At 29.1% G+C, this 21,539-nt stretch overlaps 1 protein-coding gene across 4 annotated transcripts in view; it reads left to right on the top strand.

Annotated features, from left to right (window-relative positions):
* The first annotated feature begins 329 nt into the window (after positions 1-329).
* Positions 330-21,539, top strand: part of LOC129616506 (SITS-binding protein) — a 90,767-nt gene continuing 69,557 nt past the window's right edge. The window contains exon 1 of one of the 4 annotated variants that reach the window (XM_055532160.1): positions 330-461. The gene's annotated coding sequence lies outside the window, so the exon portion shown is untranslated. Of the gene's footprint in view, positions 626-889; positions 931-21,539 lie in introns of those variants that run through there. The other 3 variants (XM_055532159.1, XM_055532158.1, XM_055532161.1) reach the window with 3 other exon arrangements.

The following is a 21,539-nucleotide window of genomic DNA, read 5'->3' as shown; positions in this document are numbered from 1 at the left end:
CACACACAGACCGACAACTGACAGGTTATTAAAAATAGTTTGTTTACACTTCCCGACCATGGGGGGTGCGTTCCCAACGAAAACTCGATCGGCAAAATTTGTTGCCATCACATGACCTACCTATTGTGTTCGCAATGCGGTCGCTAAAAATTATCAATTATATTATAACGAAAAAGTTAAATTTTTTTAAAAAAATATTTATTCAATTTGATTATAAAAGATCCCATATTTAATGTTCACATAACTTTATTTTGAATACTAAGCTTTGTGAAAAACAAAACTTATGATAAATTTTTTTTGCTAGGATTGATTAGTTTTTTATTAGACAAATTACGTCATTCTTATGTGAGAAAAATACGAAAGTGAATTTTGAAAAAAAGTGGATATGAATTTTCCTTTAAAATAATACAAGCTCGCTGCATATTAACTAATAGTCATCAAATTTTCGTAATATTTAAAATGTAATTAAAGTTTCTTCAACAAAAACGTAATAAAATTATATATATTTTGCAAACATAAATACTTATATCACCATATAGGTGCATAGCACATATATAGAGTGTGCATGTGTAGAATACGGAATATATAAGCGTATGTATATAATATCTTCTATACAAATACTCAGGTAAAAATAGGAACTAAACTTTCAATTATTAAAATATTTAACATGGTTCATAGTGATTAATCAGTTTAATAAATGTAAATTATCATCCAAATTATATTTAATTTATCTAACGATGTCAGAAAAATGATGAAATTGTAAATTACATAATATTTAAATATAATTTTATAAATATACAATTTTTGGCAACTTTTGTGTTGTGAGTTTTTAAAAGCTACTGCAATCACAAAAATGAAATATGGTATGCCGTTAAAGCCAAAACATTTGAACCATAAAACCATATGAGAGAACTCGCTTAGATGACCTAGGTTGGTTGGTTGAAAAGAAATATTAATATTAATAAAATAATTAGTTAACAAAGAATTACATGTCATGGTTATATGACCATTAGTTGAGTTAAAATATAAAATTACTATCCATTGTTATAAAGAGTAATTCAGAATGGCATACAACAAAGTATGCAACAGTTACTGATGAGAGGAAAAAATATGGGTAATTCTGAAGCGAGTGCCAAAGCTCGAGGATTTCACTGATACTATGATGTTAACAAATTTTCACAAAATTTCTACATCCTTAAATTTTTTTTCTTATAACTTCCGAAAAAGGTAGAACCTTCAAACTAACAGTTTTTGAAAAGGTTAGCAAAACAGTTAAAACCTACGTATTACTTTTTTGTGTTTTATGTAATATCAGAACCACAAGCAATCGAATTTTAAAAAAATTTTAATTTTTTCTATTTTGTAAAAAACCTTTTTGCAGAAAATCAATCGCTTCAGCCGAAAAAAAAAAATCACATTTCAATGTATTTGATTTAATATGAAGTTTTTGCTTATCTGCTTTAGTGTCATTAATTTGCAACCCTCTTCTAAGAAACTCTTCTATATCTTTAACTTAATAGAAACCAATCGGAATATTGATGATTCTACTACCGATGACCTGACCAATGGTGCGGTGGTTATTGGACTGGTCCTTTACCTGACCAATGGTGCGGTGGTTATTGGACTGGTCCTTTAAAAATGGGTCTCGGGCTCAAATCCCAGTCAGGTTACTATAAAAATTATATTTAATATTATATAGCTGTTATATTCAATATTATATTCAATATTATATAGCTATAATGTATATAAACTTTATAATGTATACATACAAAAATTAAAAAAAATTAATATTAATGATTAAAAAAAATTAATTTAAAATTAAAAAAAATAGTATTTTAATGATATCCAATATTAAAAATACCAGCAAAATAAAATAGTAAAATATCAATAACCTTAAATATTTAATACATATAATAAAGTTAGGTCAAACCAATGGTTTGTATAGTACCACTTTTCCCTTTAACAATATTAGTGAAAATACTGCTTTAAATACAGTCTATGTATACCTATCACACTTTTAAAATTATTTTCATTCATATACAAAACTATTTCTATGATTGCATATATTTAGGATGAACGATCTATTCAGTCTTTGAAATAAAGCAAAAATTAATACAAAGTGGGGTTAACATAATGCTCGATTTTAAGGGTTAATTGTGTGAGTTAAGAAAAATAATTATATTTTTTAATGTAATGGAATTTACCGTTAGCTTTTTGTGTTTATAGAAATTTGAAAACGCTTGCAGTTTCGGAAATATAAGGTGTCAAAAATTCAAATTTTACAAATTTCAAGAGGCGATAACTTGAGAGGGGGTGGAAATGGAAAAAAATTTTCTTCTAACGAAATTAACTTTTTGTTAATGTTTAAAAGCTCCTAAAATTTCAAGGTTTTTCGGTTAATTTGAACGGCCATTTTGTTTTTCTAAAGTTTAACTATAATATACCGCGCTAGTGGAAGCAAGCCGCTGCCTTTCTGCGTTTGCAAAATTTCAAAAATGCTTATGGTTTCATTGCAACAAATAGTTAAAAAAGGCCATTTTTAGGGTTTTGGGGGGTATAACTTCTAGAGGGAGGGAGATAGGTAAAAATTTTGTTCTACGGAAATAAGTTTCTAGTAAAGATCTAACGTACAAAATTTCAGCTTTCTATCTTCAAAGGTGTAGAAGTTTTCTAAACAGACACACGGACAGACGGACGGACGGACGGACAGAGTGAAACTAATAAACACTTTTTTTCAAAAATTTTTTGGAAAAGTGCTAAAAACTACGGTAGGCCTGTCATTTACCTAGTAAACTCAATGACGTAATGAATTTGTTATTATCATTATCAATATTCGGTATTGAATTATATGTCTGGAAATCGACTAAAGCACAAACCTATAGTGCTTTACATTTACAAATGTGTAAATCTATAGGTATAATAAATCTATAGGTAAATCTGCTGTTAAGATGTAACTGTTAGCATTTAAAGTTAATGTTAAAGACATTATAGGGTATGAAAAACTAATCCATTCACTAGGATGTAACTGTTAGCATTTGAAGTTAATTTTAAAGACATCGTCAATAGTTTAACAGGTTTTTTAAATAATTTTGATCCTGATATCACAATTTTTTAGTCATTATAAATCTCAGCGTATGAAAAAAGCTCGACCTACTTTTGGCTTTCATTTCTTATCATGTTTTTTCTTGAACTTGTAATTTTATATCAATGAATAAAAAATAACAAGAACAACAAACTATTCATAATTTTTTATTAGTTAAAAAGCGTAAGCATAAATGACCACAATTCTATGTATTACATTTTTGGTACTTCTTATAATTATATGAAATTTTATCACCTAAATATTTCACAACTTCAATTGGTGGTTGTAAGTTTCCAAAACTATAATTTATATCGATATTCATCTTTTGGGTAGCAAATTTAGTGGTTTTATGGAGCTAAATATAATCTAAACCATTTTTTAATTGATTTTAATTATAAACCTTTTCCTCTAAAAGCAATAGCCTCCATAGTTTTATTGTGACGCTCATTTTCATTTAACATCTTCTTTGCATTTTTAGTTTCGTTGACAGCTCTTGCTGTACAAGCAGCACCTCCTGTAAAGCTCTAAAAGCTGAAAGACCCGCAAATATCGGAATTAATGGTAGAATACCACCAGTTTTTGGAACTCTAATTATACGTGAAATTTTTATCGATTTCTTATTTGTACCAATATTTTTAGTTGCTTAAAGTGCAATTTTTATTGCATCTTTTTCTTTTTCAGGTTCATAACCTTTAATAGCAATTTTAACTTCATGGATTAATTTTCTTAAGGGTTGTTTCTTCTTCTTTTTTATCCCATTTCTACAACCCATTCCAGTTTTAACTTTTGTCTTCATTGCGTTTGTTACCAACCAGGCTTTAACTGTTTGCCAGGCTTTTTCTGCTAATATATTATCAGCAATATGACAATCTGCAATATTGTTACTTCGAGGGTATACAATATCATGCTCTTTGCATGCTTTGTCTAATTGATTGATACCTTTATCGCCACGATCTAGCCGCTTTTCAATTTTGTTCTAGGACCACAATAGTTGTATCCAGGTAAATGTGCTTCAAATGGTAATTTATTTATCAAAGAATTCAAAAAAAATATGTTTATTACTGAGCGTCATTCGATCATTGAACTTTATTAAAATTTATTCCTTCCTCGAAAGTAAATCAATTACAAATGATTGCAAGAATATAAATTTGATAATCTTATATTAAATTAAATTAGTAGTAGTTATGAAGTTTATAAAAGTGCATGACACAATAAAAGTAAAAAAATTTGATAAAAAATCGGGTAGCAAAAAGAAAAAAAAACAAGGTGCAATGATTCCAGTTAGTATCAAGAGTTTTATTGTGGATCCCTCCAATCGCGGTAAAACTAACATAATGTTGACTATGTAATTAGATCCGAATGGGCTTAAATTTCAAAATATATACATAACAATTCTAAATCGTTGAATCAACTGAAATATGAATACTTGAAAAAGGTAATGGGTCCTATTAAGGAAATGGGATATAACGAATTTTCAAATGACGCAGGTGTAATTAACCCTGCTTGTAAGTAACCCTGCTGAATCTCAACCTAATTCAATATTTATAGTTGATGATTTTGCTTGCGATAGGCAAGATACCATAAGGAATTATTTTTGCATGGGATGTCATCAAAATGTGGATAGTTTTCATTTATGTCAATATTATGACATAATCAAACAAAATGATTTAAATTTAAAGCATATATGCTCTATAACCAAATTATTTAACCGTTTTGGTTGTATGGTATCCAGTTGTGGAGATGTGCTAAACAAATATATGCCCAGCGAATACAAACGTTCCAGTATAGAGGTTTGCGGAATATGGTGGATGCCCCTTTGGTATGTGCGAAATGGAGATTTGCACAGAGATCTAACAATTCCATATGTAGTTGACGAAATAAACGAAAAGACGGTGCGATATAGAACTCATCTGGAGCAACTTAGCTCATCTGTTAATGTAGAGGTGGCTACTTATTATCCGAGATTCTCCCAGAAGGCTAAAGAGGACTTTGCCTTCTAATTAAGCGCAAAATGCGCTTTACCAAATCGGGGAGCGTTGAATATCTTTCAATTCAATATTAAAAAAAAATTGATGGTTGATCTAAGGGACCAGTATCAGAATATAAGGAGGGGGTTTTGGTGATAAAACACAGAACTAACTATGGGTTGCCAGAGAATGGAATATTAGTGTTTTGAATGCTGGTCACTATAGAAGAAAATTTGGTGAATCAAGCTATGAACATATATGTTCATATATATACATATATACATATATGTTCATATATATACATATATAATTATAAATTATTTCTATAACAAATCAGATTAACCACCGCAACAGATCAAATCAACAACGGCAATAGACCAGATCAGGTGGGTTGCAATTCAATACCAGTTCATTATCAGATCAATAATAGCGATTTCATTGAATAATCATGAATAAAAAAGTATTGAAAGATTTGAATAAAGTTAGAAAAGACTTAAAAAGAAAATACAAATCAATAAAAAGCGGTCAAATTATGCAAGATGAAATTTTGGAAAATACATTCAAACAAATTTTCAAGCCAATTGAAAACTTAACTAACGTTGTGAAATACCAATTTCCCTCCGCATTTATAAAGCCGGAAGTAAAACAGGAAGAATACAGTACTAATAAATTAAATATGACTTCATTCGTTGAAAATAAAATAAAAACACCAAAGAAGGAAAAATCCGAATTTGAAAGCTTTTCAACATCAACTCCTAACAATCACATTAACAAATTCAAAAAGTGGCAAGTCAGAATCATTATTGCCACCTCTACGGCCCTTGTTTTGATCATAATTTGGGAATCAAGAAATTAGGTAATGCAATATTTGGCATAGATGAAGAAAACAATCACATAATTAACAGACAGATCTTTAAGGGAACCGAAGGTTTATATGATTTTATATTTAAGCTGAAACCTGAAAACTATACCGAAAATGATTTGAAGTAATATCAAAAAATATTGGAAAAAACCAATCGGAAAAATTATAATTAATTAAACCAAATTAAAAGTACTAGAGATTTAAATTTCAAAATATTATTAAAAAGCTCTAAATTCATGAATATAATATAAACCCCTAGATATCATCTATGATGTATTGAAAGCAACCAGTTCAATATACCTATTGGGATGATCTTAATGACCTGGTTAATAGATTGAGACTTTTGATTTCTTCGGAAATAGCAGGTAATTATAATCGCAATAATGAAATTAATTCCATAATAGAAGAACTAAGGGAAGCTAATATAATCGAATAATATTTGAATTACGTTGTCATAACGTAACATAATAGAGCTCTCAATAGAGTGATTATTATCCAGAGAGAAGATGTATAGCAACAACTAAGGAGTGAAATAACAAGAGTTTATGGAATGGTCAAGTCAGAAAATAAAATAAATCAAGAACATAACACTAAAATAAAAATATTATATTATAAAATTTAACACGAGACGACTTAACAAACGGAGAAGCATATTTTACGTATTTCATAGAAAAATCGATGAAATTGTAAAATTGTAAAGGGGAAAAAGTAAAATAAATCAGTATACATTGAACAGCAGCGGCTTCAAAATGAATATACTACAAATAGGATATAAATTAAATATTTTTTTAAATAAATATGAAGACATTTTATTGGAGGAGCATTACAATTAATTGAAGGATCATTTCAAATTTTTACTGAAATTCAAAGACTCGTCTCAGGTAGTTGCAGAGGACTGCGGATTCCATTGTACAATATGTCCATATTCTTCACATGACTCCGGTTCCTTACTTGAAACTTGTCCGTTCATATCAGCTGAAAATATTACGATTAGAATTGTAAAGCTAAAGCATTGATTTAATTGAGCACATCAACACACCTGATTGTTGGAAATAATTAGGGAAAGATTTTTCAATTATTAATCAGTAATATGAGTAAGAAAGCTGTTTTTGAAGAATTGCATCAACCTGCAAGAAGAAATTTTAAAAGACGTAGAGTTATTATATAGGACTAAGACGACTTATGGCAAGCTGATTTAGTTGAAAGGGAAGCTTATGCAAAGTAAAATAGGGGACATAAATTCCTTTTGACTGTGATAGATACTTTCTCAAAATATGCTTGGGATACACCAATAAAAAATAAAATTTCTGATGCTATCACTGAAGCTATGGAACTAATTTTCAAAGAAACCAAGAGATATCCAAAAAATCTTCAAACCGATGATGGTACAGAATTTTTTAACAAAATTTATAAAAAGTTAATGAGTAACTATCAAATAAATCATTATTCTACATATAGCTCATTAAAAGCCTCTATTGTGGAACGTTTCAACCGAACTTTAAAAGAAAAAATATGGAAAGAATTCAGCTTGTAAATGAATAGGTATTACTGATAAATTATAGTTATTAGATTTAATTTAATAAAACTTCTTTTATTTGCAAAGTATATTCAGAAATACAATAAAAATTATTAGAAAATTTAAATATTTTAAGATATTTCCATATGATAGGTGATAAATTTAATATTGTATCTGCTGAAGATTGATAATCAGTACTAAAAGCGGTATATGTCGCTAATTCACCACTGCTTGTAATTCTTTTAGCAGTTAGTTACGATATACTCTTGACAACCAATTTTTAAAGTTTTTTCTTGAAAATTGGAATCATAAGAACATCGTATTTTAATATCTTCATCTTCACGATATTCCAATCTGAAATGTCTGTAGGAAACTTGTGCACTTTGTATTATTCCACCGATAGTCACTTCTTTCGCAATTACATCGTTTTTAAAAGCTTGTATTGCTTCTTCTACTGATATAAATTGCGGAACTGAGTCAGCTTTCAAATAGTTATCTGGATCAAAAGATAATTAGTTCTTTTTTTTTGTTATTGTTGTTTTTGTTGCTCAAGATTCAGATACATACTTGAGGAATTGTGCCGATAGATTTACTTTTACAATTTCATTATTAGGGAGAATTATATTGAAATCAGTACCTCCGTTAGCTGAATCATCTAACCTTATATTCGGCGTAGGTGCTGCACCAGTGATAGCCAAAAATAAATACGAAATTAAATAAATGCATCTTGTTTTGTTATTTTAACTATGTTAATCCCTCGAAAATTGATAATCAAATCATAATGATTTTACTTATTTGTTTTTATTTATTGATTTCTTTTGCATGTCTTGATAAATATAATTCTGTTCCTTTTTGAAAACCATCCATATAATCTATATTTTGCTCATTGAATTTTTCAAGAGCTTTTCTTAATTTTGATAATAACTCCCCAATTTTATTATTCTTTTCATTATAATATTCTCTATAGAAAAAATAATACAATATACCTTCTTCAAGTTTTTGTCTAAATGTAGACTTTTTATTTTGATTTCCTTCCTCTTCAAAATCATTCACTGTCCTAGATTCTAATAATAAATTTTTCTTGTTTATTTCATCAGGAAATATATTTGAAATATTGCGTTCAATGACTTGGTTCATTACGAACCAATATTTTGGTTCATTACTGACATTAGATTCATGCAGGGCATAATGTTTTTCTCACGAAACAGGGGTATCCCCACCAGAAACCTCAATTTTTAAATGTTGCCACTTCAGTCTCTCCATAATTTTTCTTTGCGAATCTGAAACTGATTCACCGTTCTTTAATCCTAATACACAAAATATTTCTTAATTATCCCAAAATGTCTTGAGATTTGTAATCTTCATGGATTTCCACCTTTTATCACAAGTACAGTACTGTTGACCATGTGAATTTTTTTTCAATCCAAAACATTATAATTGCTATCAAATTAAAATCTCGAATGAAGATTACTTGTATTTATATAACAAAAATAAAAACAACCAAAAAAAAAATAAAAAGTTTCTTAATAAAGGTTAAGACGGGGAATTGAACCTTAATTAAATAATCACTGCCTGATTATGGAAAGAAATTTTACTTCACAATTTAACCATTAAGAAAATTTAAATACTCGTAGGCTTACATTTTTCTAAGTGTAAACAAAATATTATTATAATAGGTTTTTAATTCTTTCATTCTATATACAGTTTGGATAAAATTTCATTTCTTTTTCAAAACAAAAACTATTTTAATTAAACCAAACCGCAAAAATACTTTCTTATCTCAAAACTTTTTATTTCGCATTTTTTAAAACTCAGTAGGGTACTATTAACAAAATGAACGATTTTCATTTTTATGATGATGAAAAAATGTACTTTCATCAGACAACCGAAAATTTCAATGCCGCTGCTACCGCCGCTAAAACTCCGGCGCTTATCCTACAATATGTTTCAGCTGAACTCCTTGAGTCTTGAAACGTGCTACAACTCTGACTCTCCTTCTTCGGATCCTACAACCTGCTACAACTCACTCTGACACTACAATTTCCTACCATTCAACTTTTCTCACTTTTAGAACTTGCTTGAACTCAACTAATCTGACTCTTAGAACCTGTTACAACTCCGTCGCTCCTATCCTGCCTCCTACAAACTCCAACAGCCCAACTCCTCTGACTCATACAATCTCCTGCCACTCAACTGCTCAAACTTTATCATCATTTCAATCGTCATTTCAATTTCATAATACCCCTCTCAATATTTAAACTCATAATACTAATTCTAATTTCAGCTGTCAAAAAATTTGTGACGTCGTTTGACAGCGCCAGAACCCGCATATCTATACTACTCACGCAAACCCAATAAAATAAAAGCTGTAGTAACTTTGAATATTTTCGCAACTTTTGTTGGTATCTATGTAAATTAAGTAGTTAATTTCTAGAGATAATTTTGTATGTACAATTTTTCTTTATCAGTGTGATGCTAATTTTTAGCACTTTTCCAAAAAATTTTTGAAAAAAAGTGCTTATTAGTTTCACTCTGTCCGTCCGTCCGTCCGTCCGTCCGTCCGTCCGTCCGTCCGTCCGTCCGTCCGTCCGTCCGTCCGTCCGTCCGTCCGTCCGTCCGTCTGTCCGTCCGTCTGTCCGTGTGTCTGTTTACAAAACTTCTACATTCTTAAAGATAGAAAGCCGAAATTTAATACGTATATAGATCTTTACTAGAAACTTATTTCCGTGGAACAAAATTTTTACCTATCTCCCCCCCTTTAGAAGTTATACCCCCCCAAAACACTAAAAATGGCCTATTGTAACTACTTGTTGCAATGAAACCATAAGCATTTTTGAAATTTTGCAAACGCAGAAAGACAGTGGCTTGCTTCCCCTAGCGCGGTATACTACAGTTAAACTTTAGAAAAACAAAATGGCCGTTCAAATTTACCGTTATCTTAAGTCGTTTTTTTCCAAATTTTTGATGTCATTTTTCTTCAAGACCCCAGCCTGAAGAACTTTGAAATTTTAGGAGCTTTTAGACATTAACAAAGAATTCATTTCGTTAGAAGAAAATTTTTTTCCATCTCCACCCCCTCTCAAGTTATCGCCTCTTGAAATTCGTAAAATTTGAATTTTTTACACCTTATATTTCCGAAACCGCAAGCTTTTCCAAATTTTTATAAACGCAGAAAGCTACTGGTAAATTCCATGAAATTAAAAAATATAATTATTTTTGTTAACTCACACAATTAACCCTTAAAATCGAGCATTATGTTAACCCCTTTTTATATTAATTTTTGCTTTATTTCAAAGACTGCATAAATCGTTCATCCTAAATATATGCAATCCTAGAAATAGTATCGTTTATGAATGAAAATAATTTTAATAGTGTGGTAGATATACATAGAGTGTTTTTAAAAGCAGGATTTTAACTTGTTGAAGGGAAAAGTGCTACAATACAAACCATTGGTTTGACCCAACTTTATTTGTTCATCATTATCATTTCATAAATTGTACAAATAAAAGAGTTTTTTTAATATTATTGTTCTTTAAAAACGTATATGATTATGGGTTTACAAAAATTTGGGACCCAAATTTTTAATACAAGCCTTTATTTAATATATTGTTTGAAAGTTGAAAAACTTATTCCATATTGTTATTCCATAGTTCTTGTTAATAAATGTTCTTGTTATTTGCTACTGCAAATTATGAATTTGCATTAAATAGGATCTTTTTTTTTGTAAATTTCACACAACAAGAAATAAATTCCAAAAAAAAATTTGTGTACTTAGGTAGAAAATTCTAATTTTGTAATGAAAAATTCAATCAGTATAAAATTCTAGATACTAGTACTTGATAGTCGAAAAGAAATTCTAAAAGTCATTTCTGTTTTTTTTCGTAATAAGTAAAAAAGTTAATTGTAAAATTTTCATATTTTTAATATCATAATTTAAGGCAAATCTTAAAAAGTGGTATTTCTTTGAAGAAATCAGATGATGTTTTTTATATGTATAAAAATATGAATAAAATTCGTAGTATTAATTAAAATTTTTATAAAAGTATTTTTTTTCCTACAAGGTGAAAAAATCTCGAAAGACGAAGAAGGACGGCAGATAGCCTTTTTCCTCCGACAGTGGGGGAGCGTGACTCCTACCCTAAAACATCACCTAAACTCTGAACGGATAAAACTGGTCCTACAGACTAACTATTACCTCTGCGCTAATTTGGTTTTTCCGTACAGGAATTAAATACCTTCCTTGAGGGAATTGGTATATCGTGTTAAATCGAAAAGTCTTGTTCTAAAAGTATGAATCATTTTACTAATATTTATAAACGTAGTTATTAATTAATAAATTTTTCATTAATATTATAAAATGTTTTACCAATTTCTAACTGGAAAAGTGAAAATATTTTATATCAATAATATTTATGATTTTGTTAATTTATAAAATTAACAAAATATAATATTATTGATTATAAATTTTTTGGAAAGATCAGGGCTCGAAAACTGATCTGTGGGCCGATTTTACATTTTTCACCATTACGGAACGAATTGATGGAATTTCTTGAAATTTGATATTTGAGTTCTGGTTGTTACCCAAAATAACTGGCGAGCATTTCAGTGAATTCGGGTAACACAAAGCGAAATTCTACTAAGAGCCAAATTTACATTTTTCTAAGTTTGTTATCTATAAGCTTACTAATGTCCTAAATATTGGAAATAAGTATTTAACAGACATTATAATATGTTATTCTGTAACCTTTTCACTTAACTAGACAACACATATCGCGGTCGGTTATGTGCCGACCACATCAGATTTTTTTTTTATTATTAACCGGCACATTATCCAAATACATGTTAGTTAAATTATCAAAAAAATTATATAAAGTGAAAAAAGTTAATAAAAAACGTTTCTTCCAATTTTTGCTATGTAACAATTAATAAAATAACATATTTCATAAAAATAAAACAATTAACGCAATTAATTGTTTAAAGTAATATTCTGTGTTGAATTGGTTGATCTTGTTACAATTTAGAATAATGGGTTTATTAAGAGACAGTGATGAAAGTACAAAAAAATCTGAGTTAGGTATGTAATTTCGATTTTTGAAAAAATAACAAGAAAATTATGTAATTTATGCAATTTTAGATGAAGATTTTGACAGTGAGGATTTTGTGCGAGACCCAGATAAAAAATTTGGTAAAAATTACTCAATTGGTAAATTAGTTACATTTCAGGTACTTAAAGAAATTTTTGTTTTGTACTATACATTTTTACGTATACTTTCAGCCTCCTCAAAAAAGTGTAAAGAATAAAGAATTTAAGGAAAATCTTGTATATTATTAGAATATATTATAAAATAATATGCTAAGACTTTACTAAACAAAATCTAATAAAAGGGTTGAAATTTAATTATAAGATGTTAACTTATGATATAGAATTGAATACCTATCATATTATAAAGAATATGTTACAAACTATAGAACTTTAACTTATAAACTATAAACTACTATTTTTCATAGTACTTTTGTTCTAACAAGTAAATTTGCTAAAAACGACAAATTTTTTACCAAATATTTTGGTAAAAGTCTTAAAATTAAAACTTCACACTTATACTAATAAAAATGGTAGGACTGACGAGCATTCATGGTAAAAGTGACAAAAACAAATGGTAACGAGAAAAAATAGAGTTGACCTTGTCAACTTTGCGGTACCTGTACGAATTTGTTATCCTATGTGCGAATAAATATGCTGTAACTGACTATGGGATGGACAATGACTTTAAGTTGCCGTATTACTATATTAATTTCAGTACAGTGTTTTTCAAAATACTGTGTGTGCCAAACTGCTACTAAAGTTGTATGGCAGCTACCAGACAGAGCCAAGCAATTTTAACGAATTTTATCAAACACATCGGCCCTACTAATATATTCGTTTGTGTGAAATTTCAATACCATAGATTTTATAGTTTCTGAGATATAGCCAAATAACTTTTGAAGTTGTATAGCAGGTATCAGAAGCAACTAAGTAATTCCAACAACTTTTATCAGACACATTGGCCCTACTAATATATTCGTTTGTTTGAAATTTCAATACCACAGCTTTTACAGGTTCTGAGATATAGCCAAATAAATTTTTAAGTTGTATGGCAGCTACCCAAACCGGTGCCCCGATCATGTCCAATTTAAATAGGGTTCTGGCACTTACTACAATAAATCATTTGTGAAAATTTGGTCAACTAAGCCTAATTGGTTTTCGAGTTATCGCTGGGACGCACGGACGGACAGACAAAGCTAAATCAACTCAGAATTCGACGGTGATTAAAAACATACACTTGAGTCTATGTCTAAGACCGTTATTTCTTAGCGTTACAAACGGTAAGGCAAATTTAGTATACGCTTCGAACATACGTTCGTACGGGTATAATAATTACCAATACACTTTGGTAAAAATAAAAAATGGCATTGGTAAATTTTACAAGTACATGTGACAAAAAGAACTAGTAATTATTGAGAATATACTTTGGTAAAAAAAAAGAAATGGTTTTGTTAAATTTTATAAAAACATATTGTAATAATGACAACTAAAAATTGTCATTATTACCAAACGTTCTAGGATAATTTGGTATAAGAATCGTCTATTCTTATCTGAAATTATAAAAAATTAAACTATTTTTAGTCATTTACAAATTTAATAAATATTAACTGGAATAATGATGACTATGAAATTTGAAAAATACTTAATAAAACATTTTAATTAGTTGTTTTTCTAAATTTTATTAAATTTTGTAATTTACATTAATTTTTTTAATGAACTAATTATAATTGAGTAGCAGGTCCAGTATTAAAAATAAATATTTATATGTTTGCAAAAATAAATTTTTTAATAAATTATACAAAAAAATGGATTAGAAAAATTAATCTTAACAAATACATACTACAAAAACACTAAAAAATATTTTTCAGTAATTTTACTTCTCTAATTTATTTTATCAATTAGAATGTTAAGTTTACCTTTACCAGATATGCTATAAAAAAAAATTGGCACGAAACTCCAAAACAAGTTTTAATGTTGCCCCTGGATTAGAAATGGAATGTTGAATAAACATAGGTTGAATAGAGGTCTTCCGATTGAATTCATTTTTGAATAAAATCATCAACGTTTTGGTCTGGTCTTCTAATTATCACGACTGCATTTTGTGAATCTCTAAAAATCAATATAAAATATTATACAATCATCACATAAAGAATTTAATATAAAATAATAAATATTGTTGTATGATTACTTACCAGTTTATATCCCAATGGATCTTTATATTGTATTATATAATTTTCTTTATATTTTATAAGAAACTTATAAAACACTTCTTCGTTGAATATCGCTCACGAAATGACGTGTTATAACAAGCCGTTACTTATCGAAGTAATTTGGAAATTATATTGTAATATTTACAAAGTTATTGTAAAATCTACTGAAAGACAATGTAAAATTTATAAAATTAGTGAAATTTATCAAAGAATTATAAAGCAAGTAATTGTTACCAATTTTATTTGGAAATTTTACCAAAAATTGTGTCCTTCTAGTAAAAACCAATAATATTTTACTAAACTATTTTGTGGAAGTAACAAATTCGTTTGTAAGCACGTTACCAATAATTTTTGTCGTTTATACTAAGAAATTTGTTTCCTTTACCAAAACAAAATTTATTTTTCCCAATTTTTTCTGCATAATTTACTAAGCTAATCGTAAATTATATTTCTACCACGTTTTTTTATCTTTTTTACCAAATTTTTTTGTTATCATAACCAAAATTTAGGAAAAATGTGGTAAATTTGACAAAAAAATTGTAAATATTACCAAAAAATCTGATGTGGTCAGCACATAACCGCCCGCATTGTTTATTGTCTAGATAAATGAAAGTGCTATTGAATATTATAAAAATGTCTGTTAAATACTTCTTTCCAATTTTTAGGACACTAGTAAGCTTATAATTAACATACCTAGAAAAATGTAAATTTGGCTCTTAGTAGAGTTTCGCTTTGTGTTACCCGAATTCTCTGTAATGCTCGCCAGTTAGTTTCGGTAACAACCAGAACTGAAATATCAAATTTCAAGAAATTCCATTTATTCGTTCCGTAGATATGGTGAAAAATGTAAAATCGGCCCGCAAATCAGTTTTCGAGCCCTTATCTTTCCAAAAAATTTACATGTTCATTGCTTTAATACGAGGAATTCAAATATTAAATTTCAATGAAATCGGTTGATTATTTCTCTTTAGATACAGAAAAATGTATATTTGGCCCGTAGTAAACGTCCAGTTGCTGATGCCTGATTTGTTCCAAATGTTAGGAATTTTTGCGGACGGTCGAGCAAAGCTCAAATATGTAATTTCAAGTAAATCGGTTGAATAATTTCTTCAAAATGGTGAAAAATGTAAAATCGACCCGCAAATCAGTTTTCAAGCCCTGATCTTTCCAAAGAATTTATATGTTCATTGCTTTAATATGAGGAATTCATATATTAAATTTCTATTAAATCAGTTGATTATTTCTCTTTATATACACAAAAGTGTATGTTTAGCCCGTAGTAAACGTCTAGTTGCTGATGTCTGATTTCTTCCAAAACATTGGAACTTTCGCGGACGGTCGTGCTGAGCACATATATAAAATTTCAATTAAATCGGTTGATTATTTTCTTCAAAATGTTGAAAAATGTAAAACAGGCCCGCTAAAAAGTGCAGTTCCCGAGGCCTGATATATACCAAAAGTTGATCAATCCGTGCCATGGTGGAAATAAACTTACATATAAAATTTCATCAAAATCGGTTCAGCCGAACTTGAGATACACGCGTGCACATACAGACCGACAGACCGACAGACCGACAGACCGACAGACCGACGGACCGACAGGTTGCTAAAAATACTTTACTTACACTTCCCTACTACGGAGAAGTAGGGAATTCCCACCGAAAACTCGATATGCAAAATTTGTTGCCATCACATAACCTACCTATTGTTTACACAATACGGTCGGTAAAAATTAATGTACAGCGTTTTTTACCAAATACTTGGTAAAAATTACAATTATTTTTTTCTTAGTATAATTTAAAAAACTATTTTATTAATCTAAAATAATAAAATGATTAATAATCTAAACTTCATATGTTATTATTATTATTTTCATTCTTATTTTGATTATTATTTTATTACCACTATTATAACTGTTATTATTATTGTTGTAATTACTATGATCCTTACTATTATTATCAAGTTTAATTTTTGAACCTGTCTTTTTGAATTTTAATTGAAATTTAATTTTAAACTTTATTTTGTCCAAACCTTCAGAATAAATTTTGGTAAGTTTGTATTTTTTCTTCCATAATCATTTACATTATTGTTTTTACGCTCTGACTAAAGTCATTGTTTAGGTTATTATTATCACTATTGTTAATCGGTTTTTTATTACTTTTTTTATCCACATTGACACTGCTATTGGTAATATTGCCTTTGGTATTTCTGCATTGTTTTTTTTTTAGAATTTTCCATAAAATTATTGTCATTGTTACTGTTACAAATATTATTATGAATCATTTCTAAATTATTTGTTTTACTAATTATCTGATTTATATTTAAACCTAAATTTAATCTTTTGTTTAATTTTTGCAGTTAACACATATTTTAATTTTCTCTTCTTACCACTCACTTGTTTTATAATTACTGACCGTATTGTGTAAACAATAGGTAGGTTATGTGATGGCAACAAATTTTGCATATCGAATTTTCGGCGAGAATGCACTTCTCCATAGTAGGGAAGTGTAAATGAACTATTTTTAGCAACCTGTCGGCCTGTTGGTCTGTCGGCCTGTGTATGCACGCGTGTATCTCAAGTTCGGCTGAACCGATTTTGATGAAATTTTATATGTAACTTTATTTGCACCATGGCACGGATTGATCAACTTTTGGTATATATCAGGCATCGGGAACTGCACTTTTTAGCGGGCCTGTTTTACGTTTTTGACCATTTTGAAGAAAATATTCAACCGATTTACTGGAAATTTTATATATAAGCTCAGCTCGACCGTCCGCAAAACCTCCTAACTTCAAATCAGGCGTCAGCAACTGGACGTTTACTACGGGCCAAATTTACATTTTTGCGTATATAAAGACAAATAACCAACCGATTTCATTGAAATTTAACATTTGAATTCCTCGTATTAAAACAATGACCATATAAATTTTTTGGAAAGATCAGGGCTCGAAAACTGATCTGTGGGCCGGTTTTACATTTTTCGCCATATCTACGGAACGAATTGATGGAATTTCTTGAAATTTGATATTTGAGTTCTGGTTGTTACCGAAACTAACTGGCGAGCATTTCAGTGAATTCGGGTAACACAAAGCGATACTCTACTAAGAGCCAAACTTACATTTTTCTAGGTATGTTAACTATAAGCTTACTAATGTCCCAAAAATTGGAAAGAAGTATTTACCACACATTTTTATAATATTCTGTAACACTTTCACTTAACTAGACAATACACATTGCGGACGGTTATGTGCTGACCACATCAGATTTTTTTTTGTATATTTTCAATATGCCTCTTTATTTTTGCACTCATTAGACTTGTGATTGAAACCATTACATTTAAAATATATTTCCACTTTAATTGCATCAAAAACTCTACATATTTCCGAAACAGTGCCTAATTCTTCCATGCCCAATATTTTAGGAAAAGATTTCTTATCGACCTTTATAACAGCACTGTGAAATTTCTTATTAAATTTCTTAACCACATGCAAATTAATTATTTTCATTTCTGTCTGTTTTAACATTCCACTTTGATTTTTGATTTTTTAAATAATTAATCTTCACTAAATTTATTGTTCATGTGCACAATTTTAATTCTTTAGGTTTCTTAATCTCATAAACACTGTTTGCTAGTTTAGTTTAACTAGGTATTATTATTAAAAAAAAAATTAAACTTTAAGTATAATTTACATTAACAGTGATTTAAGCAATTAGTTTTATAAAACGAAATGTTTATTAGGTTTCGAGTTCGAAACTTACAAAACGATTATCATGAATTTACAATAAAGTTGAGCCAAACCAATGGTTTGTATTGTAGTACTTTTTCCTTCAACGACTGAAAATCCTTCTTTTAAATACAGTCTATGTATACCTATTACGCCATTAAAATTATTTTCATTCATATACGAAACTATTTCTAGGATTGCATATATTTAGGATGAGCGATTTTATGCAGTCTTTGAAATAGAGCAAAAATTAATATAAAGAGGAGTTAACATAATGTTCGATTTTAAGGGTTAATTGTGTGAGTTAAGAAAAATAATTATATTTTTTAATGTCATAGAATTTACCGTTAGCTTTTTGCATTTATAGAAATTTGAAAAATCTTGCGGTTTCGCAAATATAAGGCGTCAAAAAATCAAATTTTACAAACTTCAAGAGGCAATAACTTGAGAGGGGGTAGAGGTGGAAAAAAATTTTCTCCTAACGAAATGAACTATTTATTAGTGTCTAACAGATGTAAAAAATTCTGGCTCCAACAACGTAGGGTGTTGAAGAAAAATGTGATCAAAAATTTGAAAAAAACTGACTTTAGATAACGGTACATTTTGGCGGCCATTTTGTTTTTTTTTAAATTCAAACCAGCCAATATATTTCTGCGTTTGAAAAATTTAAGAAATGCATATAGTTATACTACAGTAAATAGTTCAAAAATGGCATTTTTAGGGTTTTGGGGGGGTATAACTTTTAGAGAGGGGAGATAGGTAAAAGTTATGTTCTACGAAAATTAGTTTTTAGTAGAGATCTATTAAGGGTATGAGATTTCATTAAATTTCATCGATTCACGAGAACTTGATATACAAGCGTGCACACACAGACAGAGAGACAGACCGACAGACCACACCTCTCTAAAAATAGTTTATTTATGCTTCGTTTATTATGCGATATGCAAAATTTATTGCCATCACATAACCTCTCTTATTGTATCCAATCCGGCCGGTAAAAACAATAGTTATAATGAGAGTCATCTTAATTTCGAATAAATTACTGTATAAAATAAATATAAAAAATAAAAAAAAGACAAAAAATATACGATAAATGAAATCTATGTTATATTATACAAGCCAAATGCGATGGCGCAACCATCGAGTATTTTCGCTTATATTTTTTATCTTCGGAAGAATAACATAGTAAAAGAAAACGAAAAAACTTTTTTTTCAATCAAAGAAAAATAATTCTGAATTCTGCCAACATTTTAGATATGTAAATCATATTATAAATTGCATACAGATTTCTTGCAGAACTTTTTTATTTTTCTGCTATGTTTATTTTCTAATAAGTTTAATAAGCCTTTTACGCATCGCAGAGAACTTTGTATTTTTGTTTTGAAACTTAAGTTCATGTTCATTTCAAATCATTACTGATTGATTCACTATAATTAGCACTGCCGCAATATGGATGTAATTTTTTATATTTTGCGAGCCAACGACAAGCCTTATCTAAGTTTTAGCTTTCCTTCCTTTATTAAATTAATTACTAATATACATGCATTCATAATTTAACACGTTAAGTCTCAATGTATTACCAGTGCGCAAATCCAAAATACCAAAAATGGTGAACATAAGTAAACGTATATGCGTTAAATCGTTGCTGAAGATACGAATAACGCAGAGATAACGCAGAGATAAAATTGATTTCTCCGGAACGAAAGGCTAAAATTTTATATATCTAGCATTTTTACTTATACATATACTCAGTTTCTCTAAATTGTAGGATTAGCTTTGTGTTATAGAGACTTAAAGTAAGTCAGCACTGGTGAACACGGACTCTACGAAGTCTTTTGGAATTGTTTTTAAAAATTTGTTTTCAAAAATAATTAAAATTAGTGCGATTCGCGCTAGGGGCTTCTAGTTATGTGTTACAATTGAACTCAAAATTACTACAATTATAAAGCTATGATGAGTTTCATATTTCTCTAATTTATGATGGCATAATATTTAAAAGCTGAGGTGTGAATAAGTACCCTTCATTTTTTTTCCAATCCAGTTTTAATCCAACAATTGATTTTTTAGTTATTTTCCAGAGAGCATGTTTCAATTATTATCATTCCATTATATCTACTTTCCACATTATTATTTTTTTTTGGAACAACCTTTGTATTTAAGTCTTTTTTGGCTTTGTCATACTTTTGTTTTTTCTTAAATCTCACAATTATTGATAAGGTTTTATTCGGCAAATGACTTCGTTTGACCTACACTATTATTATTTGTAAAAATTTTTAATTTTGAGCACACTTCATCACTTTTATTTTTGAATACACTAGTGAATCATTTAATTTTTCTGTATGCTTGTTGATCACTACAGTTTTTCACTCTCCTTAGTAAAGACTTCGGCGATTGTAACCACTTTCTCCATCTCATTTTTGTCCATTCTTTAAGTCTTTTTATCGCTCCATATATTTTTGTTGAATAGTCTTTAGTAGTCCCATCATTTCATTTAAGTTCCGTTGCAGAGCGTTCTCGAAATCACTTTTATATTCTTTTAGATGTTTCGTATCTCTGCGTACCGCGCAGTCCATTTTTTTAAAAACCGAATCTATATTGTGGATGTATAAAACAAAATCGTCACACAGAAATTTTAAGCTCTTGTTTGTTTCGAAAATACTGCTTTGGTACTTATCTTAACCAGAACATTTTACTGAAACGTGACATATTCTATTACGCACACCGGCACGTCTAATACTTTCACCGTTAATACTGCTTATACACGTGTCACAGTCAGCCATCGTGTAGTTGACGGCAATAAACGTTGCACTAAGACAATAATTTCTACACGCAATTATAATGTAATTTAAATATTATTTTTAATTTTACCGTAATTAAAGTTTCAACCGATGCACTTGTCGATTTAATTAGAACTCAATCTTCAGTTTTGATTATACAATTTTATAGCTGTATGAATAATATTTCTTAACGTTACCGTTTGTAACGTTAAGAAATATTAGCCTGAGATATAGATTCAAGTATATGTTCTTGATCAGTTTCAAATTCTGAGTTGTCCGCCGTCCGTCCATTTCAACTATAACTCAAAAACTAATT

Source organism: Condylostylus longicornis, unplaced genomic scaffold (genome assembly GCF_029603195.1).
Source record: "Condylostylus longicornis isolate FDR11 unplaced genomic scaffold, ASM2960319v2 ptg000232l, whole genome shotgun sequence".
Taxonomy (NCBI): domain Eukaryota; kingdom Metazoa; phylum Arthropoda; class Insecta; order Diptera; family Dolichopodidae; genus Condylostylus; species Condylostylus longicornis.
This window is presented reverse-complemented; position numbering and strand designations above follow the sequence as displayed.